General features: G+C 33.8%; 1 non-coding gene across 1 annotated transcript; it reads right to left on the bottom strand.

The window, feature by feature from the left end:
- Positions 1–4,639: 4,639 nt before the first annotated feature.
- TRNAC-GCA lies at positions 4,640–4,711 on the bottom strand. The gene has a single exon. It is a non-coding gene; the product is annotated as a tRNA-Cys (tRNA).
- Positions 4,712–15,101: the final 10,390 nt, after the last annotated feature.

Here is a 15,101-nt window from a genome sequence, read left to right as displayed (position 1 = left end):
GGCACTAGACTAAGTGGTGTTTAAATCATTATTATGTTTTATGTTGTTTTGAGTTGCCAAGGCTTGAGATTGTGCACCCGTCATGGGCAACTGATTAAATTTTTTAATTACATGATTAATAGAGTCTTCTATGTAGTGTTTCATGGATTGTAGCTCATGCAATTGTAGACCATATATGGATGGTCTACCTTTTTCAGCTTCTCTCAAAGCTTGATTGACTAACATTTATTCTTCAATTTGAGCTTCAAGATTATTGATTTAGGAGGTCATCCTTCTCATGTTGGCTTCCAGTTGAGCATGGAGAATCTATTCAGTGAAGTTCGCTTCTATATATTGTGAGATTTTTTGCAATGTAGTTGTTAAGGGTCATGCTCATATCAGGGTTAGCAAAGGTAAAAGCCTTGCCAGATGGTGAGAATACAACCATCGCTATCTTTGTGCCACATAAAGTGGATACCATATTGGCTTTCTTAAACAAACTAGTGCAATGTCATTTAGAAAATGTTACTTAAGGATGAACTTTGTTTTTTATTCTAGCAAGGGAAATCCTTTGGCGGCGACCCCTTATCACTCTCCACGGATGATTGCTACTATAAATTTTCAAGAAACTATATTTTACTCACTAATATGATGAGACAATGTATATTGATTAGGGTTGGGCATAAATTGGGTTTAACATGAAAAACCCTTAGGATAGATCCGTTTGACCCGAATCGGGTTATATTTGATGCCAAACGGGTCAAACCCTTTAAAAAAAATCGTGCTAAAAAATATTAATTCAATTCGGGTTTTGGGTTCTTGGTTTAAAATTCAAATCCAACCCAAACCCAAATTTACCTAGGTATATAAATATATGTTAGTTAGGGTTTCACACTTTCACCCCTCATCTACACTGCTCACACCTCTCACTCCTCTTAGATCTCACCTCTCACTCTCTCTGTCTCTCAAGTTTCACCCAATCAATCACCATATCCGCTGTTCACACGCTGTCACAGCCTCTCACACTCTATCCGCCTTTTCGTGGGACCATGACTCCGTTTCCAGCTCTCTGACCTCTCCCAGTCTCACCGCTTTCAGGCTCTCACTCTCGAGTCTTGCCTTTGCCTTCACTAAATCACCACTCAATCACTTTTGCTTAGTCACCTCAGACCTCTTACTTTTAGAGTTTCATCTACTCATAGTCATAGTCTTAATTTCTCATTCTCTCACCTCTTTGGCTCTATACACCGAAAACCCTAGATCTCTTTTGATCTACGTATCATACAATGTAGATTTGAAAAGATCTTCTTCGAGGCTTTAACTTGCTCCGATCCACTTCTATGGTAACCAACCTAGCGATGGTCCACTAATCAAAGCTCGAAGGATCAATATACTGTCCAAAAAATTGATAGTTTTAACATTGTTTGAGTATTTTTTTTTCCTTTTTGTATTAATTTTTCGAATTTTTTTATAACTTTCCTTTTTTTTTTTTTAATGATTTTGGATATATTTTTCCATGTATTTTTTTTTTTAAAAAAAAACTATATTAAAAAATTAAAGCTCTAAGGATATTTTTCTCTCTTTTTTTTTTTTTTTTTGTTTAGAAAATTTAATTTTTAAAACTATTGTGAAAAATTTTCTTCTATTTGATTCCTTGCCGAATTATAAGTGTCTAGGTCGTTTATTGTGGATCTGAAAAGAGACAAGACAGCAGATCCATAATAGTCCAAAGGCTAAGTATTCCTCATTAAGGTAAATATCTTTCGTATTTTTACTTTTAATTAAGTATATTATTGGTATTGTTATATTGTTGTGGACCATATAGTTCGTTCTTGAGTTGCTACTTGGGGATAATTTTGCAGTTTAGTACTCATGCATATGTGCATGTGTAAATACATATATGAAGAGATTTATGAGGTGGTGATGATGATGGATTTTTTGAGCAAAAAATGGTATTGAGATTATTGACCTGTCTCTGGATAGTACAGATTGTAAAGTGTGACATAAGGTCATTTGTATTTTCTATTTTATTTATAGAGTATTGGTTGTTTAAATTTTGTTATTAGCTTCTTATGGCATGCGTTGCTTCCTATATATACTGATTGTGGAAATTTATGTGTACTAATCTTATGGCATGTGTTACTTTCGGTACATGTGATTGTTCACGTTTTACTAAGATGCTAAGAATCATGTTTTACTTTACTTAGATATTACTAGTTTCTTAGTATAAAAAGTGTTCCTTTATTCATGCATGGCAATATTTTCTTATGAGAATGGTGACAAATTTGCAATAAGTATCTTGTGTATCAATTGGTGATCATTGATTTTTTGGATGATAGTGGATTGTTAATTAGTTCAAGAGATGTTTACGTGATAATAACTAATGTTCTTTTGTAGTAATAGCTATTTTTATATTGATGTTATAACTTTTATTGAAGTGCTAATACTGGAAACTGGAAACTGAAAACTGAAAAAGTCCACTGTAATTATTGAAAAATGAGTTTCAGTATTTGGTGTATTTGGTTGATTGATTTATCTATATATAATTCTTTACCAAATTGAGAATGAATATGGTCAAATCTTGAGCGACATTTTCTTATTTTTATTTGTCTAACTTATTTAACTTTATATTTTAAAATAAAACCTATAAAACTTCTGTGAAAATACTAAGAGGATTTAAGTTTATACTAAATTTTATATATTGCAATTAAGTTGTTTTCACTTAATTGTGCTTTCTCTTTATTGAAGGAAAATTGAAATTTGAAGATGGAAGTACAACTTGTGGATGAAAAAACCAAGTTGTCTGGGCGCAGAGCATTTCAATAGATCTATGCTACACTATACATGTTTTTTATTATTATTATCTTGTTAATGTACTTGTAATTATTATATTAGTAAATTCATGTATTATTACATGAGTTTTGAGTTGTAATTTCTGAAATATTATTTTAATTTATTGCTTTTGATTTTAATTTAGAATTTTAGTCAAATTTTTATATTTTAAAACTAAGCTTAATATTTCGAGTATAACTACCTAAATTCGAGCCCAACTCAATCTTAACTACCTGAACCCGAAGCAATTTATCCATATATATATATATATATATATATATATATATATATATATATATATATATATATATATATATATATATATATGAGTGTGTGTGTGTGTCAGTTTAGGCTATAAGTTTAAAAATTCTCAACCCAAAAATTTTGGTATCTAAAGTTCTGGCCGGGTCAAATCTAAACCCAACCTGTGCCGACTCCTAATATTGATAATGCATTAGAATAAAAATCGTATTTATAACATAGATTTTTCGATCAATAAAACTTTTATAGTATGAAAATTAATATAAATTATTTTCTAAATTTACAACTTGGCCATGGATAAAGATTTTCATGAGTTGACAATACTTTAGATCATTCTTTAGCTACAACGGCCTATTCTCAGGCTAACAATTTGTATTGAGACTCTTCCCTCTATATTTCATCTCGATTAATATATAAACATTAATTGGTTTGCTTTAAAAAAATAAATAATTGAATGGACACCACAGATTAAAACTCTAACTACTTTCCCGCGAAGAGTACATGCTATGGACCAAGGGTTTTATTCATTAAGCATGGATGGGAGGCAAGTATAAAACTGTTGCAATATCATATCAGATTTATCCCATCTTCATTCTTCAATGTGTGAAATGTGATTAGGAATGAGTAGAAAACAATAAAAAAAAGATATTAGACTTTGAAAAGATAAGGAGCTCAATACATTGTGCTCGAAGCCTATAAGTTATGGATGATAAGAGTATTTTTAAAGTTAATACGGAGTAACAAATCAAATATTTAATTTCACAAACCTTTCCTAAAGAAATAAATATTGTTTATTCTGCATATTATATCTCCCATGTTGATTTAAAAAAAAACAAAACAAAACAAAACAAAACAAAATAAAAAAAACGAACAAACAAACAAGTTCAAAGTATTAGTATTTTATATCCTTGAGAATTTTAGAATGTTTTTGAAGCAACAAATCTTACATTTTCATAGGTGGAATGACTTAGGGTGCGTTTGGTTCGCACATGGGAATCGGAATCGGAATGGGTATCAAAAACTTGGTAATGGTAATGGGTTTTGGTGAAAGTATTTAGCATGTTTGGTAGTTGGGTGGAATGGGAATGGTTATTAATTGTTGGGGAAGAAAGGAGGAAGAGGGATGAAACCTTATTTAATAAGGGTATGGGTTTTCTCATTAATGGGGTATTCCAAACCCATAGTAGCATTCACAAAACCTATCAACCAAACACAAGCAATCACTTTCATACCCATTCCTTATACCTAAACCCACCAACCAAACACACCCTTACTATAACTATTTAGTTAGATCTAGTATGTTAAAATTCTCTTCTGTGTGCATATAAAGAGACATTGCAAAAAATTTGATCAAAAAATTTTTCACTTTAATATCTTAATTGGTAAAAGAACTATACAAATTTCTTATGTTCAGTAAGTTATGTGCATAAAAGGTAAGACACAAATTACAAAATACTTTGAAAATACATTTGTATAAATTTAAATGTGTTTTTTAAAAACAAATCATAAAAATGAATAAAAAGATTTATGTACAAAGTTGTGGGTAAAAAATGAATAAATCTTTCTGAGGACCCAACCAGGTTCGAACCGATGACTGCTTAATCTGCAGTCAAATGCTCTACCACTGAGCTATGGACCCCTTACTTTGCAAAATTAGAACAATCACTATAAAATAGAAAATCGTATATAGACAACGTTAATTTCCACAACGTTGTGTGGACCATGGTCGTCAAATGAAACTGCAGTAAAATTAAAATAATACTTTAGTGTTGCTATAATGAAACTACTGTGTGAAAAAATGAAACTAAAAAATAGAGCACATTCAATAATATATATTGTCAAATGAAATTATAGTATAATTAAAATGATACTTTAGTATTTGTATAATAAAACTATTGTGTGTGGAAAATAAAACTAAAATTCAGAGACATACAATAACATATATTTTCAAATGAATCTGAAGTGTAACTAAAATAATACTTCAATATTCTATAATTAAACTAGTGTTTGTGTAAAATTAAACTAAAATGATGCTTTGGCTTTGGTATTGTTATAATAAAACTAGTCTTTGGAAGATTGAACTAAAAAATATAGCAATATTGTCAAATGAGACTGAAATTTAATTAGAATGATACCTACTTCATGGTCCACAGTAAAATTTGTTGTTAGAGGCTTAATTGGTTTGGGCCGACTTCATCGTTCTTCCATCGAAACATGACGCTAATTGCTACGCAAGTATAATGAAATAAAATTACATCTTCGCTATTATCTATAATTTTTTGCGCAACGATAAATATTCGATACTGACATTTCATTTAAACTCTAAAATAAACTACAATTCTCAAAAAAAAAATGTAATTACCACTGTTTTATAAGCAATTTAAACTCTAAAATAAACTACAATTCTCAAAAAAAAAAATGTAATTACCACTGTTTATAAGCAATCTTCTAAGTAATTGATATTGCACATTAGACACCATTAAACCTTTACTGGTTTCTACAGAAGTTTACCTATACAAAAGGGCTGCAATTGCACCTAATTGTTTTAATTTTGAGTTAAAGTGTGCATTTGAAACTTATTCTTATTTGAAGATTTAATTGTATTTTTTTTTTTATAATTCAAAAGTAAACCTGATCTGTATCCCTGATTTAAATAAAATATTACAAATTCAAAATATATTATAACTATTGAAATACTAATAATTCACCAAATTCTAATTGGCTGGAGAATTTCTCCAGTACTATGTCAGCGTGTATGATGGAGATCCTATTTTGAGGGTGACAAGTGACATGATGTTTAGCTTGCTGGCTGGCTTGTGAGTTGTGATAGACCTTTGGTCTCTTAAACCAAAAGTAGTGATTATGAATCAAAGTCAACACTTTTGAACCAAATTGCATAATTTATGCTTTCATACGTGTACAATTTTCTTCTTGGAATTGAATTATTTTGGTTTTTCATTCTTCAACTTTTTGGGTGGCGCAGATTGCTTTGCTGTTTACTCAATTGAATCCCACTTAAGTGGGATGATTCATTCATTTCTGAATCAAATCAGCAATGGAAGTTTCTCCAAAAATCTAGATTTTAAATACTATTTATCAGTAACGTTCTCATTTTACTTCATACTTTCATTTTGTTGTGGTTGATAATCATAAATATAATTGAAGAAGTATAGACATTATTTTTTTATGGGCTCCAAACGCTTCTCCAAAAGCTATAACTAGTTACGAATAACTAACTTTATTTCTTTATTAATTGCAGAATTAGTGAAACGTTTAGATGATAGGATACTAAACTTGGTCTTACATACCTCTGCTCAACGGTTCTTTCCCCGCACCTGTGTTGGTTTTACAACTAATAAGAGGTAGTTGATAGTGTGACAACACCATCATTAAAATAGCAAGTACGTGTTTAGAGAAAATCGAAAGATAGTCTAGAGTTAATAGATATTTTATTAGGAAAAATCATATCCGTTTTAACCCCTGAGGAAGTGATCTTTATACAGAGAAGGAAGAGTCCTAAAAGGAAATTAAATCCTAAAATGAAACGCGTTGAAAGTTATTGTTACATTAAGAATAGGTAACCTAGTCCTATTGCGACATGAATTAACCCAGGATGCCCCACTCCTGCCCGCGTTGGGCCATGGGGTTGTGAGCCCCATCCTACCTGTAAAGCCCAATATGTAGTCCCTTGGCCTATGTCAAGCTAGCCCAAAGCCATACTCTATCGCTCTGACCAGTTGCTAAGAGAGAGATTCGATCAGTCGGGCGATCGGGACCCTAATATCCCATCCATCAACCTGCATGCCTCAAATGCACAATATACCTTTATTGTGATTTGGTGCATAAAGTACAAGTATATTGACTCTATAAGTGACTAACTTTTTATTTTCCTTTCTTTTCTACTCAATTAATATAGGTTAGGTGACGAGATATATAATCTTAAAACAACTTGTAGTATTTTCCAATTATGAAATGAGGTCCAAACACTTTCAACAGGGACATACAACTATACAAGTTCTGGTGAAAGGCAAAGGGCGTGGGGAAGGGGACTGTCTTTTAGCTAGAATGCTGCTTGCTGAATAAGTATATGTCGGACAAGAAAATATTATTTAGTTTGGTAAAACAAACCTATCTGGAATCCTATTCATTCATAGGATATGTGGAAAACCACAATTGAATCTTCACAAAAACTAAAATACAACCTGGAATTTTAATTGTATGTGCAAAACATACATTTCTGACTATTTAAAAAGTAGTTTGAATTTTTATCACATATTAAAGGTGGTCGAAAAAAAAGTGATAAAAATTTGTAATTTAATTTCTAGGCGTGCAGGTAGTCCGTCACGAAATAAAGGATTTTAATTTAAAGCTAAGCATAAATCAACCTGCTGTGAAATATTTTAAGTGCCTAGAGATTGACCATTATTCCTTGTTGGAAGAAGAAAAGAAACAAAGAGAAGAAACGAAAAGCAAAGATTTATGAGTGACTGACTAGACTTTTCACTAAGCAAGCTAAGATGGAAATTCAGCCAACTCTTTATATATCAACGACTTAATATGCCACCTAATATATATATATATATATATTGAATTGCTCAAGTGCGGTTGTGCGGTGATAGGAAAGTTATTGATCTTGCCAAAATCAACGGACAGGATTAACAATGTTTTCAAAAAAAACGTGGTGGCAATTTGGTCATTTTTCATATTGATCAAACTTATGATGCGCAGGATTTGTGCTTAAGGTGCGTAGGTCTTGTGCTTAAGATGCGTCGTGTTTCTTCTTCAAAATTGGAACAGAACTATCCACATAACTAGCAGGTTAGGGTGGCCAGTCACCCCGTACCTCAAGAAGAAGACGGCAAAGGGTAACAGGCACTCCTTGCCCGCCACCCTTCTTCCTTTTGAACTAAAGGGCCTGAGTGAGGGGTCTGCCAGACCCCTAACTCAAGCCCTCAAGAATAAAACTTAAGGTGTGTCATTTTAACACTTAAGTTGCGTTGTTCTAACACTTGATGTGTGTTTCTATCACTTAAGGTGCGCCATTTTTAGCTAATGCTTCTTTCACACGCGTTTTTTTTTTTTTAAAATTCTCATTGATTTGAGCCGTTGATCTAGATTTGATCAACGGTTCATATATAACCGCATAACTGCACCTGGGAGCATCCTCGTACCCAAACTCATCCTCTATATATATATATATATATATATATATATATATATACTGGATCAAGCTAAGTACAAACGTGCGAGCTCTAAATTGTCTAAAGCATATAACACAAATGTGTACAAAGTGCATTTTATGATTTTTATAAGTGCAAAAAATAAAGTTCGTAACTTAAAATTTTAAAATTAAAGTGCACAACATAAATAATAAATTTGCATACTATTATATTTACGAGTACAACTCAAAAGTAAAAATTATAAAAATACACAACATAAATTCGTTTTGATACTCATTAAATTTTTGAGTTATGTTCAAAGTTATAAAAAGAATTCATGTGATAATTGAATTGTAGTTATAAAATTTTTATTATATTTAAGTGTAATATTATTGATTAGAGTTGCGGGTTGGGTATTACCCGCACCCACAAAATCTTCATGGGTGGGGTATAAATTTTATCACCCGCGCGGGTGCGGGCGCGGGGAGTTGGTTGGGAATATGGGTGCAAGGGCAGGGAATATCTCCGCCCCGCCCCATTGTCATTCCTAAATCCTTCAGTAATTACAAAACTCATTACCCTTTTATTCCTCTACTTTTAAACAACAGAATAAAAAATATAAGGGAGAAAAAAAATTAAATGAAAAATTTTTAAAAATGAAAAATACCAATCTTTGAACCAAAGATACCCTAAGGGTGTGTTTGGTAACCCGTAAAATGATTTCCGGAAAATGTTTTCTGAGTTTTCTGTGTTTGGCAACGTCCGGAAAATGTGGTCAACGGAAAATGTTTTCCGTTGACCAAGGAAAATCAGTTCATTTTTCCGGAAAATGACTTATGGAATTTTTTTCCGTAAGTCATTTTACGGAATCGTCAGAATAGTTGTTTCGCATGTTTTCGACCAAAACCAAGCCATATCACCCATGACCATGGACCAAGGAGGTGGGAAAACCGCCGAAAACCTTTGCTACATTTTATTTTATTTTATTTTTTTTATAAATTCTATTTTTTTATTAAATATCATTATTTTAATAACTATTATAATTTTTTATATTTTAAATAAAACAATTACAATGTTTAATTATACAATTATATCCATTTTCCAGAAAATGAACCAAACACACAAAGACAGTTTTCCATAATACATCCAAACACTGGAAATGAAACTGTTTTCCGGAAAATGACTCATTTTCCAGAAGTCATTTTTCTGTTTTCCAAACGGACCCTAAATGTGCAAAATATATCCAATAATCAAAAGTGCAATGCACACCTTTTAAAATTGCACAATATAATCGTTATAAGTACACAAATCTGCACGTTTGCACATGACTACGGGTTCTCATTTGATCGGTACATATAAAATGGATAATACAAAATTTAAGAATTTCAATTAAGAAGTGATAAAATATAGTTTGGGATGAGTATTAATTAGTCAGATATCGATAAGTAGTATTAACATAAGATAAGATTAATACAGTGAGTTAGAGTATACGCAACTATTTGGTAGTAGCAATGGCGACATATATATAGTGGAAGGTGATAAACTTGTAGTTTCCATTCTCTCGTGAACATCAGAATCATTGCCATGTTCTGTACACGATAAACATAAATAAAATTGAATAACGAGACAAATCGTGTGTGAAGTATCCGTACATAAAGTTAGAAATGGGGGAGGAAACCTAATGATGATGTGCACAGCCATGCCCATGAGGGCATATGCAATAGGCCAGGGGACTCCCTAATTACCTTTATTCCTTGGCAAATCGCAAGGGGTGATAGGGGGGAGTTATATGTTTCTCTTTTGCTAGACATTCCTTAAAGGGATGGCCCCAAAATATAAACATAATTATGTGCAGAAACTCTAATCCTCATCACCTTCTTGCATTGGCATGCCCTATTTGATTGAGTGCCTGCACGTGCTTCATCATCACAACCTTAAGTACAAATGTACAATACGGTGTTTAGAGACAAATTATACCATCCAACACGTCCACCTTGCATTATGAATTTTCGTCCGAAATAATATTCAAATAATATATTATACGCTTGCAGTTAATAAATTACGCGTATGTAATGTTAACTGCATGCACATAATATACGGTTAACATATTATGTGTCTTCAATTTATTTACAGACACATAATTTATTAACTGGAGACATATAATAGGTTAACTGCAGATACATAATTTTTGAAATAAGATTTACATGCAATTTGGACCTAATCATAATGGGTGTTTAGAGGGGAGCATATGAGGCCAAATCATTCCTTTTATTAGGATTATAGGAAAATTAAAGTTAAGATTCTTACTAATCCCATCATTATTTGTTGTGAAAACATATTCACCATAATGATGGGCGAATATCCACGCTTATCACTTATTTAATGTTTTGATTTTTTTAAACAATAATATTTTAATGTTTATGGTTTTAATTCAATTGTTTCTTAATTAACACTCCCCATAGTGACTTGAATATGTGACCAAAACTTTTAATTTGTGTGTATTTTTAGATTGTGGGTTGTCCCAAAAAGCGTGTTGGGCTGACAACGGAATTGAATCTCCTAATTAATATGTGCAGTGATCGTCCAGGCTTCTGCTTCAAGGAATACAATGGTGGATGCGATTACAGGTATCCCTCTCATGTTCCTGGGTGCAGTGGTTTGCAAGATATATACCCCGACATGGACCGGCTAGGGATGGCAACAGAGCGGAAAAGAGTAGTATATTTCCCATACCCATTCTTATGACCGGCCCCACTTCTTGTTTCGTCTTCAACTGGGTATAAAAAATTTTCTCTATTGTTGTTAGATATATTAATTATAATATATCTATATAATATATATAAATATATATATATAACGAGAGAGAAAGAGGAATAGAAAAGAAATGATACTTTGAATTGATAATATATAAAATGAGTAATGCACCTATTTATAGTGCAAAGAGCACAACAAGATAATGCTAAACTTAAGGTCATGCAAAGCTACAATCACTCCACACAACTCACGTACTTTGCCATGATGCATTATTATCCACATATTGACTAATTCAAATTAACTAACTAACTACTTAGGTACTTGGTTTAACTTATATAATAATATTATTATTATAACATTGCCTCCTTTAAACCAAGTTGAATATATTGGTCATCCCAATATCCTTCTTCAATTTGAGAAATGTCCCTGTCTTCAACGGCTTCGTAAAGATATCAGCAACTTGACATGCACTTGAACAATACTCAATGTTGATTTTTTTTTCAGCAACCAACTCTCTGATTTTGTGATACTTGATATCAATATGTTTGCTGCGACCATGAAACACAGGATTCTTGGACAACGAAATTGCAGACTTGTTGTCACAAAAAATAGTTGTAGGTGCTTCCTGCTTGTGTTGTAAGAATTCCAAAATTCTTCTCAGCCAAATTGCTTGAGTAGCACAATTTGCTGCTGCAATATATTCTGCTTCTGCGGTTGAAAGTGCTACAATCTGCTGCTTCTTTGAAGACCAAGAAAATATGGCTGAACCAAGATAGAAGGCATATCCTGATGTGCTTTTTCTGGTCTCAACATCTCCAGCTCAATCACTGTCTGTGTATCCAGCAAGCTCCACAACTTCATTAGTAGAGTAAAAAATTCCATCATTACTCGTACCTTTGACATATCTCAGAATCCGCTTTGCTGCAGCCCAATGTGATTCTTTTGGTTCCTCCATGAATCTGCTGAGTATTCCAACTCCAAAAGAAATATCTGGCCTGGTTGCCACCAGATACCTCAAACTCCCAATTAAGCTTTTATAAGCTGTAACATTCACATTCTTACAAGACTCATCTTTGGACACCTTTAACTTTTCAGCTACCGGAGTTAAAACTGGTTTGGAGTTCTCCATTTTGAACTTTTTCAAAATATCAGCAACATACTTCTTCTGTGAAATAAAGATTCCACCATCCATCTGAACAACCTCAAGGCCAAGAAAGTAACACATAAGACCCATATCAGTCATTTCAAATCTCTTAATTAGTGCCTCCCTGAATTATGAGATTAGCTTCAAATTATTTCCAGTAAAAACCAAATCATCAACATAGAGACAGATTATAACAACGTCACCAGAATCAGTGCATTTGACATACAAAGTGTGTTCATGGGGACATCTCATAAAACCACTTTCAAGAAAATATGAGTCAATGCAACCATACCACGCCCTAGGCGCCTGCTTTAAGCCATATAAAGCTTTTCTCAACCTGTAAACTTTAGATTCCTCCCCTTTCTGCACAAATCCTGCAGGTTGCTCAACATATATCTCTTCTTCAAGAAAACCATTCAAAAAAGCAGACTTGACATCCATTTGATGCAATTTCCAATTATTTTGAGCAGCAAGAGAAATAACCATTCGAACTGTATCAAGTCTACTTACTGGAGCAAAAACCTCAAAATAATCAATACATGGTTTCTGCTTGTAGCCCTTTGCTACCAACCGTGCTTTAAAACGGTCAATTTCTCCATTTGACTTGTATTTGGTTCTGTAGACCCACTTTACTCCAATTGGCTTCTTTCCAGGAGGTAAATCTGTTAACTCCCAGGTACCATTCTTTTCAATGGCGCGAATCTCCTCATCCATCGCCTTAAGCCAATGAGTTTCTGTAGCAGCCTCCTCAAAAGATAGAGGGTCACAATCTGCAAAAAGAGCAAATTGAACAATCTCTTCATCAGACAGGTCATTATCATGACCTAAAACATAATCCTGCAAGCGAGCTGGTAATTGTCGCTCGCGTTGAGATCGTCGAACAGATGACTCTGGTTGTGAAGGAGACTGGACATTATCTAGAATCGGTTGCTCATCAACAATATCGTCAACAACAGGAACAACAACTGACCTTTCAGCTTTAGCTGACCAATCCCAGGCACTATATTCATCAAAAGTGACATCACGGCTTATAACAACCTTTTTAGTTTCAGGGTTGTATAGTCTATAAGCCTTTGAACCGTCACTATAACCAATGAATATACACTTCTCTCCTTTATCATCCAACTTCTTTCTCAATTGATCTGGCACATGTGCATATGCCAAACATCCAAAAACCTTGAGATGTCTGATAGAGGGTTTTCTTCCACTCCAAGCTTCTTCAGGTGTCTTATCACGAACACTTTTAGTTGGACACCTGTTCAATAGATAGACAGCACAAGCAACAGCCTCTGCCCAAAAAGGCTTAGGCAGATTTTTAGATTTCAGCATGCACCTCACCATATCCATGATTGATCTATTCTTCCTCTCAGCCACTCCATTTTGTTGTGGAGTGTATCTAGCTGTCATCTGGTGCTGAATACCTTTCTCCTTCAAAAAATCATCACAAGCAATATATTCTGTACCTCTATCAGTTCTCAAGATTTTGATATCATAACCACTTTGCTTTTCAACAAAAGTCTTAAATTGTTTGAAAACATCACATGCATCAGACTTTTGCTTCAGAAAGTAAACCCATGTTTTCCTACTAAAATCATCAATGAAAGTAACAAAGTACTTACAACCTCCATGTGAGGGAACCTCCAACGAACACAGGTCTGAGTGGATAATCTCCAACTGTTTTGTGGCTCTCCTTGACTTGCCCACGGGGAAGGGATCTCTATGCTTCTTCCCAATCAAACAAATCTCACAAATACGATCAGGGACATTTACAACAGGTAAATCAGAAACAAGCTTCTTTTTCGCTAGATAATTTAATCCAGAGAAATGGAAATGTCCAAATCGCATATGCCATAACCAATTATCATCACATATTTCAGAATTGAAGCAAGCAAGAAGTGCATGATTGATTTTCAAAGGAAATAGTCGATTTTGGGACATATTCACCTTTGCAATCAAAACTCCCTTAGCATCTACAATGGTACAACACCCCTGAGTAATATTTATCTTATATCCTTTTTCTGACAACTGCCCCATACTCAACAAATTTTGGTGCAGTTCAGGAACATAGAAAACATCGGATATAAAATTATGAGTACCATCTTTCAACTGAATAGAGATTTTACCTTTTCCCAAAATTGGCACTTTTGACTTGTTGCCAAATGTCACTTCAGACCGGACTGATTCATCTAGTTCGGAAAACAATTCTTTCTTCCCACACATATGGTTACTACACCCAGTATCCAAGAACCATATGTTTTCGTCTGTAGAAAAACTATTATTGGCCAAAAGTAAGGTTTCAGAACTCTCACCGGACTTTTCAGCAATGTTTGCTTGATTTCCACGATTGTCCTCATTGTACCAGCAATCTGCAATCTTGTGCCCATACTTGCCACAATTGTAGCAATGAAATGGAAATTTGCCTTGTTTGGCATTACCTCCACCTCTTCCTTGGTTGGAGTTACCTCGTCCTCCTCCTTGATTGGAGCTACCACGTCCTCTTCCTCTAAATCCTCCTCTTCCTCTTCCACGACCTCTACCAGATCCTCCACCGCTTTGATTAGGCCCAGTCATATTAAGAGTGACTTGGCTCTTCAAAGCTTCTTCTGCAAGTGGTTCCGACTTTGACTCAATCCTGTCAATATGACTTTCTATCATACCTTTCAGCTCTGCAACTGATAAGAGCTCGGTTTTGTGTGACTCTGTAATTGAAGCCACCACATGGTCATACTTCATCGGCATAGTTCGAAGAACTTTTTCAACCACTGCACCATCTTCAATCTTATCTCCATATAACCTCATCTTATTCACCTGATCAATAAGACGAGTGAAATATGCATCTACTGTTTCTGTAGAGGTCATCTCACATCGATCGTACAACCTTCTCAACGACTGCAACTTCGACTTTTGTGCCCGATCAACTCCTTTGTTTGACACCATTAGGATGTCCCAAGCTTGCTTTGCTGTTTGAGCCC

This window comes from Ipomoea triloba, chromosome 5 (assembly GCF_003576645.1).
Source record: "Ipomoea triloba cultivar NCNSP0323 chromosome 5, ASM357664v1".
Taxonomy (NCBI): Eukaryota; Viridiplantae; Streptophyta; class Magnoliopsida; order Solanales; family Convolvulaceae; genus Ipomoea; species Ipomoea triloba.
The sequence above is the reverse complement of the archived record's forward strand: the minus strand, read 5'-3'. Positions and strand labels throughout refer to the sequence as shown.